At 38.7% G+C, this 17,137-nt stretch overlaps 1 long non-coding RNA gene and 2 other non-coding genes across 3 annotated transcripts in view; 2 read left to right on the forward strand and 1 right to left on the reverse strand.

Annotated features, from left to right (window-relative positions):
* Positions 1 to 17,137, reverse strand: part of LOC130169073 (uncharacterized) — a 74,876-nt gene that overhangs the window by 12,243 nt on the left and 45,496 nt on the right. The gene's annotated exons all lie outside the window — the stretch shown is intronic.
* Positions 14,204 to 14,285, forward strand: trnas-gcu (transfer RNA serine (anticodon GCU)). Its single transcript has one exon. It is a non-coding gene; the product is annotated as a tRNA-Ser (tRNA).
* Positions 15,070 to 15,151, forward strand: trnas-gcu (transfer RNA serine (anticodon GCU)). The gene has a single exon. It is a non-coding gene; the product is annotated as a tRNA-Ser (tRNA).

Consider the following 17,137-nt stretch of genomic DNA (forward strand, 5'->3'; position numbering starts at 1 on the left):
AGGCCGATCTGTCACTTCTCCTGAATCCAGCAGCACGTCATCACGTCTGATTTATTCAGCAGAGTCTGGCACCAAATGCAGAAAGTGACTGGTGGTTTTCACTGGAGGTTACTGTGTTGGTGGAGAATTATTTTCTTTATTTTCAGTTCAATATAATTTTATGCAGCTAGAGAAATTCACACATTAGATTTCAAATAGCATTTGTATAGTTTCTTTTGTCAGGAAAAGTTTCTTTTGTTGATTTGCTCGAGTATTTTCTTTCTCACTCCTGGAGGACGCCAGAGTCCCACACACTGTTGATTTACCTGCATATTTCATCAGTGTGTAAAGAGGTCAACGGTGTGTGGGTGTGTTTTTATGCACATTTTCATTTTTCGCCTGAGTGGAATCACTGGAGATTCAAAAAGACGTCTAAATATCACTGAACAGTCTTTCCACTTGGCTGCGGGTGGAAAAGTTGGCGTATTGATAAAAGCAAAAACGTGCCACAGTGCAGTGGAAACAGACTTGGTGAATAAATGATGATGCACGTGAAACACGTGACTTAAACATCAGCAGTGTTTGACTGGCGCTCTGTTAATTACATCGTCTCGTTGTGACCTCTGCCTCCTGAAGTGGTTTAATGGAACCAACTGGAGAATTACCGCTGCCAGCTTATTTTCTTATTTTGATGCAGCACTTTCTAATTAATGATATAACAGTAGTGGAAGGAGATGTACATTGGATTTTTTTCAGGAAAAACTGCAGCTTTTACAACATGTGTAAACACATCAAGGAAAAAAAGGCAGGAGCCAGTTTTACTAGTGTTCAGTTTCCCTGAATTTTACTCCTCTTCACCAGTAGAGAACAAATGTATCAATTAAAAGAGACGGTCTGGGTCAATAAACTATATATATTATTAGCTTAAATTTTACTATATTAATCACCAACTATCTATTTTCACCTACAGCCCTCTTCATTTCAGAATCTGGAGTGGGGTCAGTTGTACAGTGCTTTCGTCCATTTAAAATAACAACTCGTTGTCTAAAAGCAACGTAAGACTTTATCCTGAGCAAAACCTTGCTAAGAACATAAAAGTAAATGTGGTATAGCTTGTGTTAAATACTCAGGTGGGATAATGTCATCCTAGGAACAGTCTGGCTCCACAAACACCAACCAATCGAAGGGCCCGTCCATTCTTTGAATAAGGTCCAGTTTGAATCGTGTACCCGACAACAGGAAAAAGGATAAACATTATCTATTAATCCAGACATAACACGTCCTCATCACAGTGAATTGATTATTTAGTTTAACTCCAAAGACAAATATTATCCAAACCTACTCATGAAGCTTCAAAACTGAGACATCATTTATATATCATGGCGCAAATCAAAGGGAGAAATGTTTTGTTAGACCATCAACAGAGCAAAGCCACATAAGGCCGGCTTTCTTTCTTCAAAGAGGGTTTGTCTCACCGGCTCTGACGTCGTACTGTGAGTAGGCCGATAAAGGAAGGTGATTGTCTACATCATCACTGACAGCCAACCAAACAAAGTCCAGGAGTTTCTAAATATCACGGATAACAAAACCTGTGCCGACGGCTGAATAACATCACACTGATAAAAAGATAAAAGAGAATCAATTAACAATAGTTCACATGACAAACAAGAGCAGGATCATTCATCAGCAGTGTCAATTTTCAGGGTGAAGAAGTGACTTAAATGGACTTCCTGTATTTTTCCGACACCCTGTGAACTTTTACCAACCACAACCACAGCTGTGAAACTACACCTCTAAAACTGCACCTCCCTGCTCTCTGAAACAGGTAGAAACAGGAGCACAACATGACGGCCACTTTAAGTTCAGTCCAATACTTAAAAATCATAAAAGGAAATATTGCCTTTGTTCACTTTAATATGACAAACCGTTACTGAAACTACATCTGTAATTTGTGCTAACTGTGCCAATTAGTTCTTACGATTATAGTACAAAACAAAAACAATGTCCTTGGGGTTTCACTCAACAAACCTGCACTTACTCTGATGTTTTTACTTCTTTAATGGGTAAAAACTGACACTGAAGGCATCAACATATCGACCTATCTTCCAAAGCCAGTCGTGACTGTGACAAAGCCGGGCTAGTAATGAGACAGGTTAAACAGCTGTTTTAATTAAACTGAAATAACTTTAGTAACAAATTGCGTTTTGCAGCACGAGACACGTTGTAAACCTGCGGCAAGAGAGAATCGAGAGGCAGAATGCAGGACTCCATGTTCATCATCTATTAACATCCGAGGGCTTTAATCAGCGTGAAAGCATCTCTGTAATGCAGCTGAACAATTACGGCACAAAGACAGAGCTGCCGAACAACAGGAAGACAATACATGCACTTAAAGGAACGGAGGGAAAGAGGGAGTGAATTGACAGTTTACACTCGTCCTTTGCTTCCATTTCCTTTTTTTTTTAAGCCGATATGACACAGTGGTGATTCAACCCATAGGCAGTTTATGAAAGGCTTTATCTCACAGACGCATTGTACATTATATTTGCCTTTGTGTGAGAAACGTTCTGTGAAAACATCTGCTGGTTCACACTAACTGAACGGCTTTATGTTTTTTTGCGCACAGGCAGATGTTAATTGAAAACAGAGACACGAGTAGGTCCATCTGCAGCTCTAGACATTCTGTAGAGGAGGTTTGTTCCGACAACACTCATCTCCCTTCACCCCAACTGAGGGGCCTCACTAACACACAAATGAGGAGCAGTGATACCGACAGGAGAGGAAAGCCATCAGAACTGACAGCAGCACCGGCAGCTCCTCGGTCTCCTGCTCTGACAGAATAAAAGGGCAGAAAAAGCAGAACGCTGTGTCAGTGAGCATGAAGGATCCACAGTACCCTTCCTTTTTCATCACCTTAGTTCATGTTGAAGTTCTCCTGCTACCTGGAACGCACTTTTAGTATGAGGATAACAAGTGACGATGGTACTTTGCAAGTCTTGCTCTTGTTGTTGCTGTTGTAGCTGAACACATGACACATCCCCAAAGTAGATTTTCCCTCCTCTTATTCTAAAGCAGCATTCATCAGCCTCATCACAATCATGAGGTTTTTTGCAGACACATTATAGTCTTTTTTTGGATTTCACCACATTTTACTCAATAAACCGTCAGAAAATGTCACTAAAATGCTCCTTTCTCCATATGCAGCCACTAAAATAACTGTTTAGCATCATATCCACCGAAGTTGGCAAATTATATCCTGTTCTCAGAATTTCCCATCTGTATGCAGCAATAATTCTTACCCAGTTTAAAATACACCGTCCCCCATGTGGGATGCTCTTGCCTGGATGGTGCTTTAGGTGTGTTTTCGATCTGTACTCAGCTCAGTTTTCACACGACCTTGACAAATCACTGTTTGACAGCTCCAAGTCTCCTGCTTCTATCTGTGCAAAGCCTTTTAGGATATCACATATCACTGCAACAGCTGCGGACACAGGGTTGGTTCAGACTTGTGGCTGTGGCCTTATATTCTCTTTTTATGCCAAAAACAAACACACAAACAAAAAACAAAAGAAATCGGATTTCTGCCATGTTTGTGCCTCTGTAACTTTTGTTCAGCATAAACCTTTCAAAGGAGACGACAAACAATAAGAGTTTACTTTGCTAATATATGAAAAAGGGGGAAAACACAGGCAAAATTCAGAATCTCGATAAGACGGTGGATGGGTAGATGAGGGAATCATAAAGTCTACAGACGGAGCTGGAGAGCAATGAAGTTGATAAAAGTGAGGTGAACATCAAGTGAAATGTGGCTTTGCACTGAAACCTGATGCACTGGATTATGAGACAACAGCTCCTCTGCCGCTCACCTCCCAGCAGGAAACAAGCAGTTTACCAGCTTCTTGTTTCCTGCCAGTTTTGTTGTTTGTTTTCCAGTTCACATGAGAGGTCAACGTCCCAATTACATTCATAAATATCAAACAAAAGCTCATAACTTCTTTTTTTTTTGTTGTTTATTTTTCTGGAAGGCACTCACAAACGTTTGTTTTGCATAAAATCTGCCTTGTTGATCCAACTGTACAGTCGGTGCCATAACAACTGCTGTTTGAGGCAATGGCAATAGGATATATGATAGGATGCTTTCACGCATGTTGTATAATGGCTCATTTACATAATCTAATATGCACCTGTATAATGGAAGTGCCTGAGAGAAATCTTAGAACCATGTAATGTACTCTTCTGTAATCCTTGTAGTTTTTCCAGTAAACTCAGAGACGAGCCAAAGATTTTAACACCTGTAAACAATAATACGCATGAAACCTAATTACCTACAGAGGCTGAATGACAAGCAGCACGACAGACTCCAGCTCGTTTTCTCTCGTGTTGATCATGAAAGGAAAACACGGCTTTCTGTCACGCTGCATTTATTCAGTTAATTAAGTTTCATCTGTTTTGTTGATCACATCTGTTTAGTTTCAGAGTTCTGGTCCAACGAGCCTCTCACCAACAGGCTTCTTTCACAGCGCACATTTTAACTTGTCATTAAAGGAAAATTACGGGTGACCTATTCAAGTGTCGCAGCGCAGCAAGGCAATGAAACTGAAGCAGCCACATGGAGTTCAGCCATCAGCCATCTCATTAGTTATTCCTGTGTTTCTCCTGCTGTCAACATCCCTCCCAGGAAATCACCTATTGATGGGGTAAAATAACAGTTATTGTCTTTTCATCCTTTACGAGTTAATATAGTAAAATATAGTAAATATGAAGTAAATACAGTTCAATAACAAATTTGATAAGATGCAGTTTTTGGACCATAAAATGTATGGGAGATTTAAAATGCCTAAATTAAAACAAATCAAAGAGAAATACAAAATATATTTTATTATATTTATGAATTTACTTTGTCAGAATTAAATGAAAAACAAATTGTAAATGTTAAACGGAAAATTATGCAGCTTTTTGTTTTTAAATATATGAATATGGTGAACAGCTGCTCTTTTGCTTGTTCTCTTCTGTTTTTTTGGGGGTTGGGACTGAACTTGACGACCTGTGCAGCACTGTAATCTGCCTTCCCTCTGAATGCCCCTGAAATTTCTCTTGGCGTAATTTACACAATGTGAGGTCACGGTCAGCGCCTGAGCACAACGATTCAGAAAGAAACATCCAGGGAAAGTGAGTTGTCTCTTTGCTCTTAAATCCTCAATCAAGGGCACTTTGGTCGTCCCATATGTCTAGACTGAAAATGAAAAAGGTGAACGTGACTTTGCCGCCCCGACTTCTTAAAAATGAAACAATGTGCTTGTTGGAAATGGCATCTTCTAAACTGCTTCTGTTCTGAATGTCTAGAGACTGTTCATAGCTTTTTGTCTTTTCCCAGTTCTTATGTAACCAGCTTTATTCAAGACTGACAGTTTCATTATTTCCAAAATAAACTTCGTGTTTGTATTCATCACCAATTTATAAACCAACTTTGAAAAGTGACATGAAAGAAAAAAGAGCTTGTTTCTCTCTATTATTTTAAAGTACATGTGCTGGTCTAATCCGCGCTGCACCCTGAAGAAGGCATTGATGAATAACCCTCCTGCGGGGATCAGAGGTGAGAGCAGCGATAAGGAAAAAGAGAGAAAGAGGGGGGAGGGGGGGCTTCCTGTGGAACAACCCTTACTCATTAATTGGCTTCCTGGATTTTTATATTGATATTTGAATTTCAAAGGTTCCAAGCAGCTTGTGATTCCTGCTGGATAAACTGCAAGATAACCTGGATTGCAGCTGTGCAGCCATTAAATCCCAGTACTGCCACTTCTTCATACCTTTGCTCTTCCAGTTTGGTTCTGGATGGAAAACGAGCCTGTCTTGTTGTTGTTATTGTGTCAGATGCAAAAATAGCAGCTGTACAAACAATCTGCAGCTGCATCTTTTACCTTTGTTATGCAGCATCAAAAATAGCATTAATGTTATTTGGAGTTTCTTCCTTTTTCACAGCAGATTCTCAAAATCTAAGAAGTGAATCATAGACTTCATTGTGTCGCTCTACACTTTACCTGCATTTTCTCATAATACAGAAAAATAAAAGGCTTCTTCATGATGTACTATTCATAAAGACACAATTCCTCTCAACATGTTGAAATTCATATGCTGATGTAATAAACACGATGTGAGATTTCAGTGTAATTTCCTTTCGACATGTGGGTTTGTTTGCATAAGCCAAAGCAAGCTTTACCTCGCAGGGAATATATCTTCCTGAGAGATGGCAGCGTGACAGTGTTTGGTAGAATATACAATCACCTGAGAGTTGACTATCTTTTTAAACTTGAGAGAAAACTTAAAACGTCTTTAGGAGAATCCCCAAAACAAGCCCCAAGTCAGAAAGTCGTGAGATTTCTGCTCTTAAAGGGCAAATCTGGTGCTATTCTATATTTTTCTTATTGTCAACAAACCCCATGAAAAGACCAAAGCAAACAATGACTTGATCCTCAGGTCAAATATTGTTTGTGGAGCCAACACTCAATATATCTTATTCCCCTGAGCATTACAACTCCATTGTTGTGGTTTTAATAGTTTTTGTGCGTCACTGAAGTGAAGTGTTTCACTGGGCGACATTTCTTCCTCACCATGAAAACAGCCCCTGTAGTTTCTTTTGACTTAATCCCAGATAAACGCTCCTGCTGCCAGAAACACTCACTACAGCACCAAATATGTATTAATCTGCTGCCAAAAATAGTCCCCTGCAAAATGCACTACTTCCTGTTTTGAGAATACCGAGTAAGTTGTAAAGTATTGCAAAACAATAGTAAGAAAAATATTGATTAATGCTCATTCTTTAACAAAAACAGGAATGCAGGTAAATCATATTTTCTGTGCATTTTATGCAGATAATAGAACAAAAGGGAAAACATGAACTTGCATTAGACTTTAAACATTTCTTGGTTCAAGATGTCGGTAGTTTTTTTAGATTTTCAATCATAATTTGACTATTTTCATCCGGAAAAATTACAAGTAAAGCTACAAAGATGAGTTCATAAATCAATGAGTTGATCGACAGAAGATTAATATGCATTATTGTCTTTCTTTGATTGCAAAAATGTGAGAATTTGCCACTTTTGCCACCAATGGTCTATACTCAGACACTTATTACAGGCGTTTTTCACTATTTGCTGACATTTTATAGACCTAACTCTTAATCAGGTAATTGAAAATAATAATTGAAAGCTTGAAAATAGTTTTTAATTGCATCCCTAAATATGAGCACTATTTCTCAAGGAATTGTATTCTGCCAGATGCAGTGCTGTGATTCTGCAACGTTCAGTCTGTATAAGAAGCACTAACAGAAAAACACAGCAGAGCAAATAAACCATGCGTTTTCATTTTATACTGAATATGAACAATAGTTACCGGCTTTGTTTTAAATAAAAGACCACTACTGATCGACGATGTCACAGTCAGAGCTTGTGTGCTTGTGTCCAAATGTGTGCATGAGCAGATATAGATAGAACCACAATTTGCGATGCTGATGAAGCCGCGGCCCTGAGCGTCGCTGCCTGTCAGGTGTCGAGAGGCGAGCCTTTCAGTTGTTATCAGCTGAGCTCGACACTGATGTCTGTTCCAATCAGGATCCATACTTTAATCCTGCCGTGCCCCTTTGGTGACCCCATTGTGCATTTATCCCACAACCATGGGACCACCCATCCCCCAGAGTTAACTTCCTCTGACATTGTGGAGTGACCACATGAAGTGGAGGTTTAGTTTGAGCTTTTTAGAAAGAAAGATAGATAGTTGAGCTAACGGTAGCAACACTTGCCGAAAAACATCCAAATATCGATAACATAAAGTTATCGCACATAAATGGAGATCAAGTCACTGAAGACTAAAAGTATATAAAACAAACAGTCTCCAGGTCTGTACAAGAAAGAAATTTATTTTTGCGATGGATCTCTGTGGGAGAAGCTACTACTTATCACTGTCTGACACAGGTTTTCACATTTTAAGACAGAAATCAAAAGTGATGCCTTGATTTCCTAAAAAACTGACTGAACGTAGAAGCCAAAAATGAGGAACCCTGTTTCACTGAAGAAAGTTTCCGGTCTTTGACATCCTCATGACACCTGAGAATTTAATGAAAAACGTAAGTCTCAACAAGTCAACGTTTTAGTTAGTGTAATAAAGAACCTGTCCATATTCACTATCAGTTCATTCTGGTCGCATTCTACAGTTCCACAGAAAATCAAGTGATACCACGCAGAAATGCCAGCAGTTATAAAAACTGGTGAAGACATGAAAATGAGAGTTATGTATGTAACTGCAGCACTCCTCCAGATGTGCAGTATTATCAAGACATTCACAAGGCTGAAACATGTCTGCTGTTGACAGTCAGAGAAAGCAGTGATGATCGAGCAGTGCTCTGACAGGGTTGTGAGGGAGGTAGCGAGGTGGGGGAGATGTGTGTCAAAGATTTGAATCTTTGGCAGTCTCACCATTTCATCCAGAACTGATTTGGCGCATTTTGATGAAAATAGAAAGAGGCTGCTGTTTTTAGGCATTTACTTCACTAAACTCTGTGAGAACCATGTATGCGTGTTCTCAGCACAGTGTTCACAGCTGGCGGTTTAGCTAAGAGCTCTGGATGAAGATCTCTGTGTGTCGCAGCTTTTTAATCTCAAATTTGTTAACTGCATCAGTTTGGAAGCATCTTCCGGTCTTCTACCTGTGTGTAATTTACTGACCAGCAGCGCTGCTTAAATGGTTTTTGCTAAAACAGAAGTTAAGTTTGTATGTGTGTGTGTTCTGGAGTAAAGAGAGGAAAAGGAAAAATAAGTGGTGCCCTCCACTGTGCTGTCCTTGAGGTTATGTCTCCAGCAGTGGAGAACTGACTCTGTGCTGCATCATTAGCACCCTGGGCAGGGCTTTCCAAAACAAAACAGACAATGGACTGAGTGATTTTCTTCACCTGACCAGAGTTGGTTTATTGAGTAAGTAAATCCAAAATGTGCCCAAATGCTTCTGTATTTTGAAGAGGAACTACAAGATTACTGAAATATGTGCGTGATGAGGAATTAAGTTGTTCTTCAAAAAGAGTGTTTTCTCTGTGTTTTTGCAAAACAGACTTCACTGAAGGCAAATATAATCAAAATAAAATAAGGCCTCAAATCTAACCTTGACCTGATACTTCCATGTAGGTTCAGACCGAATACGGACAAATTTGATTGCAGGATTTTATCATCCAAATGTTTCACTCTTCATGTAAACCAAACCCAAGCAATCATGCTTATGTTTTTCACAACTGATTGATCTTCCAGTTATTTTGTTGCTTAACTAATGAGTTTCAATAAATTGTCACCAAATACTGAGGACAATTTTGTTCCAATTTGGTGTCGACAGATGTCTCGTTTTGTCTGAAAACCCAACGTTATCAAAAATACTATCACAACAGCAGCCAGTATTTACACTGAAGAAGTTAGAACCATTTAATTTTGGCATTTTGCTGAGAAGGTAAATCTTATACTTATGGATTATCAAAAATGTTGCTCATTAACTTTCTGTTACTAATCATTTCAGCTCTGATTTCCAGGAGATACAACTCTAGTACATTTGTAACCCTCAGAGGAGAGAGGTCGAACTGCTGTGGTGCATTTTAAACCCTATTTGGATTTTGTTAAAAATGTTGTTGTGGTTTCTAAAGGACATTTTGAGAAGAGTGGAGTTTTTGTGGTGTGTTGAATTGATAGGGAATTAGCTCAAATGGCAGACTATTCTCCAGAAGACTTCAGATTCCTCTGTTCTGTTGTTGATGACAAGAGATAATGTGTGAAGAACACAGAAGAATTTCCAGCCGTCAGTCATGAATACAAATCGAAAAGACCCTTTCTCCACCCTGAAAAACAAGAAAGTAATCTTTAGTAAGCATTCAAACCACTGACTTGAGCTCAGGCGCATTTGTTTTGGGGAACCAAATGTAGCGTGAACAGCATATTTAAACTTTTAAACTATCAATCGTCATAGGAAATGACAAAACAACTGCCACAGCGTTGAAGTTATATCGAGCTGATGAAACCCACAAACTTCACTTCCTGAACTGCATTTCATTGCCTCACTGGTACCTGATTTGAAACGTATATTTTGTGCATCACTCACTGATTTTCACACATTGTCTCCTTTTCAAGAACAGAAGCCAAAGTCTACTGGAGAGTGTGGACATTGAAGCCACTACCTCTCAAATGCAAAGCAAACGCGCTACCATTTGAGCTAATTCCCCCATGAACAACTTTACGTCATTGGTTGTGAAAAGTTTTCTCAGTACGTGACAGCGCATCAATGAGGAAGATATCATTTGTAATAGAAACTGATCTTGTTCCAAAGAGTTATGATGGAGCAGGGTTGCATGTTGACATGGAAGCAAGGCAGACTAAAGTAAACTCCATGCCGACGAGGATGGGATTCAAAGTCACGTAGCTACAAGAACGCACAGGAGCTAAATTTAGACCTTAGATCCATGGAAAATTAATTCTTACATTTATGGATTACCAAAATTGTTGCCCATTAATTATCTTTTAATCAACTATCAGTATCATGACCTACACTGGAGTTTTTAGTGGTGTGTTAATGTAGTTCTTTTTGTGAATAGTGAAGCTTGCTGCATCTTAAAAAGTGCCGACTCACAGCTTAAATTTAAAGCAGTTTGAGAATCATAATGATAATGGTTATGTGTTGAGCATAACGCCACTGTGTAGTACACTCTCTGTAGGAGTGCTGCTTAGACCATCATCGTGTGTCCCCATTTCAGGATGGATGACATCTGTGATTTAACAGCTTAAAACATGGACAAACGCATTTCTATGTATATTCTCCAAAACGAGCTGACCTCGTTTGTTTCGTGTTTTAAATCAATTTTCCATATTGGTTTTTCTTTACGGCAAATAAATTTTTAATTTTTTTAATCATTGGCAGGCATTGTTTTTTCCCCCCCTCCATTATATTATCATATTCATTATCCTGGCCTCAGAATTAGCCTTTTATTTGCTCCAGAACATGACTGTGGATTTTATTTGAGACTCTGCAATTATCTGTGCACAGAGAATTCATAGCAATGGTAAAATAATCAATGAGTTAAATTGACAATAATTGAATGACTTCCTGCTCGTGCCTGGATTACACTGAAACTGAAAAAATTCCAAACAACAAGGTTATTATTGGACAGTGACAAAGGTCAAGGTCTGGAGGAGTTCATGTGCACTCAGAGCCAATGCCAGGAAGGGTGAGAGGACCAAAACATTTGTGACTATTACATTTTTTTATCCAAAACTGAAACATCAGCATCTCTAAAGTTCAATTAACTCTCATTTGATTTGTGCTTAGAACTTGGTCCACAAACTAAATTGCAAACCCAGAACTCATGCACTGTATTGTGAATTTATCTGCAAACAAACTGTCATCTGCAGCCTACTGTCTTGTTACCATGGTAACTTTCATCAGTGCTTGAATTGGAATAAAGAAAGAAAAAAAAAAAAAGGTTCCAGCGTCTCAAGCAGTAGCCTGCACAACACACACATCCAGCTTTGGGCTAAAGTTTGGCTTATTGTTTACATTTAAATACTCCAATTCAGATTTCATATCTGACATCTAATCCTGTATCAAAAAAACCAAAAGGGATTAAAAGATTTAATTCTGTCCATTTATGTACTTAATGTAGTGTAAAAAAATACATGATGCACAATACAAAACAAATACATGACGCAAAAAGGGCCAGAACATTAACACAGCTATTATGATGAAATACACTGTACATCTTTAATTGCATTTTAAAGCTCAAATGTGGTATATTTGCCGATTGGGATTTCCTCCTTGCAGTCACAAATATGTTGTGCTGTTTTTTCCATTATTGCTCAGCTTTTTATTATTCAGTGTAACTCATTTACAGGCAGCACTAAGTCCGACTCTTATGGTTTAAATACTGTTTCAAAGTTGTCCCCATTCTGCCTAGAATACATTTTGGGAAGGTGTTGGAAACTGTTGTTGGGAAAAGCTTGTGTAGAAGAACTACGTCTTCTTTAGATTGAACTTTGCTCAAACTTTAAGATAAAATGTCTAGAGAACCAGCCAGGGGTATTAGAAATGCTTTGCTTTGTGGCCGCTTCAAAAAGCAAGGCATTTATTTATCCAGCACTTTTTAGACAGAGGTAATTCAAGGCATGATAGACATTGAATAAGAAAAACAACTGAAGACATTCAAGAAACAAAACTTTAAATGATGAAAAACACAAAAGAAAAAAGGATGAAATGTTAAACAGTAGTAGGCGACAAAGGTAGGTACGCCACTTTCGGTACAGTTCGATTGTCGATTATTGTAACCATGACAACCGAGGTCCTGTACGCCTGCTGCCATAGGGGCACTATTTCAGTAGACACTCCTATGGGTTCGAGTAGTTGGAGCCCTACATTTGTGTGGTGGGATGCTACGTATCAACATTATTAGATCATCGGTGCCTCTCTATACTTACATCTTATCACAGGAGAGCAGGAGAAACACGGACAAAGGACAATGAATAACTATATAGCTTTAAAGGTGAAATTAAAGAGGTAGAGAAAATGAGTAAACAATGTTTTGAGAGTTTTTGTCCTTTTAGTTCAGAGAACACATAAGAACTTGTTAAATTCTCCTGCTCCCTGCAAAAATCTAATAGAAGCAGGACAGGGGCCACCTCTTCAATTGTCCCCTACAGTTTTCTTTAACAACAACAACAAAAGCAAAGTAATTCAGAGAAGAATTGAGTCAACTAAAACTTTGCTACATCATTTGTTGGAGAGGATTTCTACAATTTTTGTAAAATGTGATGCTTTCCTAACAAGTAATCATGGGTTATCCATCAACAATATTGTCCTGGTAAATCAACTTTTTGGCAGAGACAACCACCTTTGTAACTAAGCTATTCACATTCATAGTTTCAGATCTCTGTTACCCAGTTTTTGCTGCTGTTGTCTCTCTTCCGAAAAGTTATGAAGCAAATAAAACAGAAAATCTATCACTAGTCAGAGCTGAAATAGCTGTGGGCAAAAAAAAAGCAAAAATAAACAACTTTTTCAGTCAGACCTTGTACACGTACCTTGTGCCGTCTTTTCGTGAAGCTATTCAGAAGAAATTATAGGAGTGAAGTTAGGCCGTTGCCACTTTTGTTTTTTCAAATCAATAAAACTGATGAGGTATCCAATTAGATGGTTCACAGGTTTAATTCAACAAGAGAGGAGCATTGAGAGATGCTGGTAAATTTCTTTTTCAATTGCCATCATACAAAAGCTCTGTGGAGTAAACTTTCATGGGTTATATCTGATCATACCTACTCCCACTGAGAAAAGGAAAATGGTTCCTTTGGTTGATCACTGCAGGAATTATTTTATATAACTGATATTTTTTTAGATAAATTCTACATTCATAAAACATTTAGATGTAAATAACAGGCCTAACCTTAGAAATCACCTTTGTATATTAAGACATACCTATTATTTAGATGTGTATTTAAAAAAAAAACAAAAAAAAAAAACAATTGACAATTACTGTACATTTGTATACACAGCTATGAATGTAGTTGATTATTGTATAGTTCCCATTTGCTCATTTTAGTATATTTTTAAAGCTCTTTCAAAATTACAAAGTTACTTTTGGCTCTTAAATGGTATTTACTTGCAACATTTGTGTTTTTAGGGATAAGGTACGAAGCGAACCAACAAGTCTTCCAAACATGACCTTTAGAATGGCAGATAGAAGCGTTTTCCAGTCTGAAACTACTAAGAGCAGGACGTGCTTTCCAAAACTGTTACAAATCACTGTTAACCATAATGATGTGACAACACTGTGATTAAGGTTGGTTAGATTTAGGGGAAAAAACCATGGACTGGTAAAAATGAATACTCTGTTAATGTCAGGGGAATTTCTTCATCACGATTATAACAATCACTGTGTCCACTAGAGGACATCAAACTTTAGACCTTAAATGATGAATCCTCTTTCTGAAGCAGGAAGATGGAAGGACATGAAAAGGATGAAAAGTAAATTGCTTTAAATTACAAGGTTCCTTCTACACTTCTATTTCTGTTCATTTACAATTCCAGATTTTCCGTAGAGGCTAAATCTAGCTCCTGTAAGTTCCTGAACTAATGTGAAAACCTTAGGAGCTGACCTGGTAATTATTCTGGGTTTACTACCAACATGAACTTTTTCCTCAAACTTCACTAATAGGAGGACGAGGTGGCCGAGTGGTTAAGGCGATGGACTGCTAATCCATTGTGCTCTGCACGCGTGGGTTCGAATCCCATCCTCGTCGGAATGTAGTTTACTTTAATCTGCCGCGTTTACACATCCACTTGTTTACAGGCTCAAATGTTCCTTCTTCCTCATTGATATGAAATGTTATGGATTAGCGATGGACTGCTAATCCATTGTGCTCTACACACGTGGGTTCAAATGCCATCCTCATCGGTCGGCCATGTGGACATGTCAACACGCTAACATGTTATTATAACAAGTCTCTTTGGAACGAGATCAGTTTTGAACTCTTCCTTATTGACACGCTGTCACACACACCGAGAGAAAACTTGGCAAAACCAATGATTTAGCCAAAGAAGAATTATCTTAAATGGTAGAGCGCTCATTTAGCATGCGAGAGGTAGTGGGATCAATGCCCACATTGTCTGGTAGACTTTAGCTTCTGTTCTTGAAGATGTGGCATCGTGTGGAAGGCAGTGAATCTGGCTCCACCAGCCCCAATGGCATATTAAGTGACTGATTTAACTCATAACAGTGAGACAATGAAAGGCAATCCAGTTTGAGTTAAAGGTCGATGAGTCTCAAGACTCATCAGGCATGTAAACAGTATTCACATAACCTGGCTCCTTGATCATGCACCGTCACCACTCAAAGTATTGCTGGTCTGAAAGGGGCTTGAGAAACATGAACTCTACACTTCAATTTCAATTCATTCCCTTTTCCAGAGTAAGGGCTAAATTTCGCTCCCTTATGTCCCTGTACCTATGTGAACCATTGGGAAACTGGAAATTCTCCTGGGTTTATTACCGACATGATCTTTTTCCTCTAAACTGTGTCAACAGGACGAGGTGGCCGAGTGGTTAAGGCGATGGACTGCTAATCCATTGTGCTCTGCACGCGTGGGTTCGAATCCCATCCTCGTCGAGTGGGTTTACTTTAGCCTGCCGTGTCACCATGCTAACTGGCTCCATTATAACAACAAGGGCTTTACGTTTTAGGAAGTTATTTATGAACATGAAACTGACCTGTGCAGCCAAAGCTGCGACACACAAGCTGAATGCTGGCAAGCACAGACAAGAATATTAAAGCTTGATGTTTTCAGAATAAGACACCGCTGAGAGAAAGCAAAGGAGCGAAAATATGGAAAATGTATGCATTGTAGATAGACCACACAGAGCATTTAGATACTGAATTACTTGTACTGACAATTTGTAAATTTACACTTACAGGACAGAAACCAGTTCTATAATCCCACAGTCCTCACTTTCAACACCAGTAGCTCCTTCAACCAGGTGTAAAACAGCCCACGTTTTTCTACAAAAGGTTTTCTCCCCTAAATTTCTCACAAACCAACAAACAGTAGGTGAGGAGCCAAACCTTCCTCCTCCATCGAGAATGACTGCGTTTCTATCTCCATTTCTTTCAGTCTCTGATACCTTTTCAGTTTCTTCCTGATGCTGTCTGCAATGAGCAGATTTGCTTCTGGCATGCCAAGCTGAGAACTGATCACCGACTCCATGCTGCTATACCAAACGAGTCTATTAATGCACTCAGCTCGAGTCAAATTCACCATAATCTGTTCACATTTCAGTCAGGAAAAACTGCTCAAACTTCAGCCGAGTTGCATTCATGAGAGCATTACTGTACCGTCAAACCAGCAGTGGCATTCATTTTAGGTGCAGATGAGGCAGAATGTAAATCTGGAACATCAAAACGTCTCATCTGTTGCGCAATCTGCCAGTTCAAAGCTGACTTTCAAGGGCCTGGACCTCTCTCACTCAGGTATTGCTTTTAATGCAACATGAAATAAAAAGATATAAATACCCCATAGAAAGTGAAAAGTGGAGGTTGAAACTGTCCTTAAAGAGCCTGGAGCAATGTGGGTTGAATATAAAGTGAAGTCCACTGAACCTAATATAACTCACCTATCAGCCATTCTCCTCTGTTGCAGGTGGAGCTGAAAAGAACTCGAATAAGGTCGAGCAAACTAACATCAAGGTCAGTTCTCGACTGAAAGACGGAGTGTCCTTAATGCAAAGTTTTCATTTTAAGCAAATTTTTTTCTTACAATAAAAGCTTTTACTCATATTAGCCGAACTTTCTTTAATCAACGTTTTACTATGTAAAAGCCGACGCCGTCTGCCTACCTCTTTTAAATCACTAAACTAGCAGGAAGCAGTTTTATTCTTAGTCCTGATTTTTACTTTATCAGCCATACTGTAAAGCTTTGGTGAACAACGTTGGATTTAGCAAGAGGACAGCAGAGGGCAAGTTCGCTAAAGCATCAAAAGCTGACTTGACAGTGAGTTAACTTTAAAGTAGACTGTAGGCAATCAGCTGCAGCATGTGGCTACTCTTCACCAACTTTCTGTGCATTTACACCCTTAAAACTTCACAACTCCTGTCCACATCTTCAAGTCTCAAAGCTCTGTGTGGTGTTGTTTAATGTGCAGTAAACACTGTGAAAGCAGCAGCAGCTATTAAAGCTTTGTGCAGAACCACATTCAGCTAAAATTCTGCTCAATTATTCTCTTTGCCTTTGAGGCATCAATTCAGATTCAATTGATCAAGTCCATCATAACTGCTAATGACAAAAGTAATTACTATAACCTAAAAATCATAAATATCTCAACTTGTACATGCTAAACAAATGTCAAATTACACATATTTAAGATGTTTTCTCACTTGTTGCAGGCTATATTTTATAATCATGTAGTTTGAATAATGTAGGCCTATGTAGTGGTTGATTGTCAGTAGTTCAATGACAATGATTTCACATTGGCTTAATTAAATTGCTCATTTTGAAACTAATTTAATTTCCCACTTAATTAATCTATTGAATTATCAACTTGGGGTTTGGCATCAACACAGACTCTCACATGCATCAAAGAGGATTTATTTGCACATTTC

Source organism: Seriola aureovittata, chromosome 5, assembly GCF_021018895.1.
Source record: "Seriola aureovittata isolate HTS-2021-v1 ecotype China chromosome 5, ASM2101889v1, whole genome shotgun sequence".
In the NCBI taxonomy this organism is placed as follows: Eukaryota; Metazoa; Chordata; class Actinopteri; order Carangiformes; family Carangidae; genus Seriola; species Seriola aureovittata.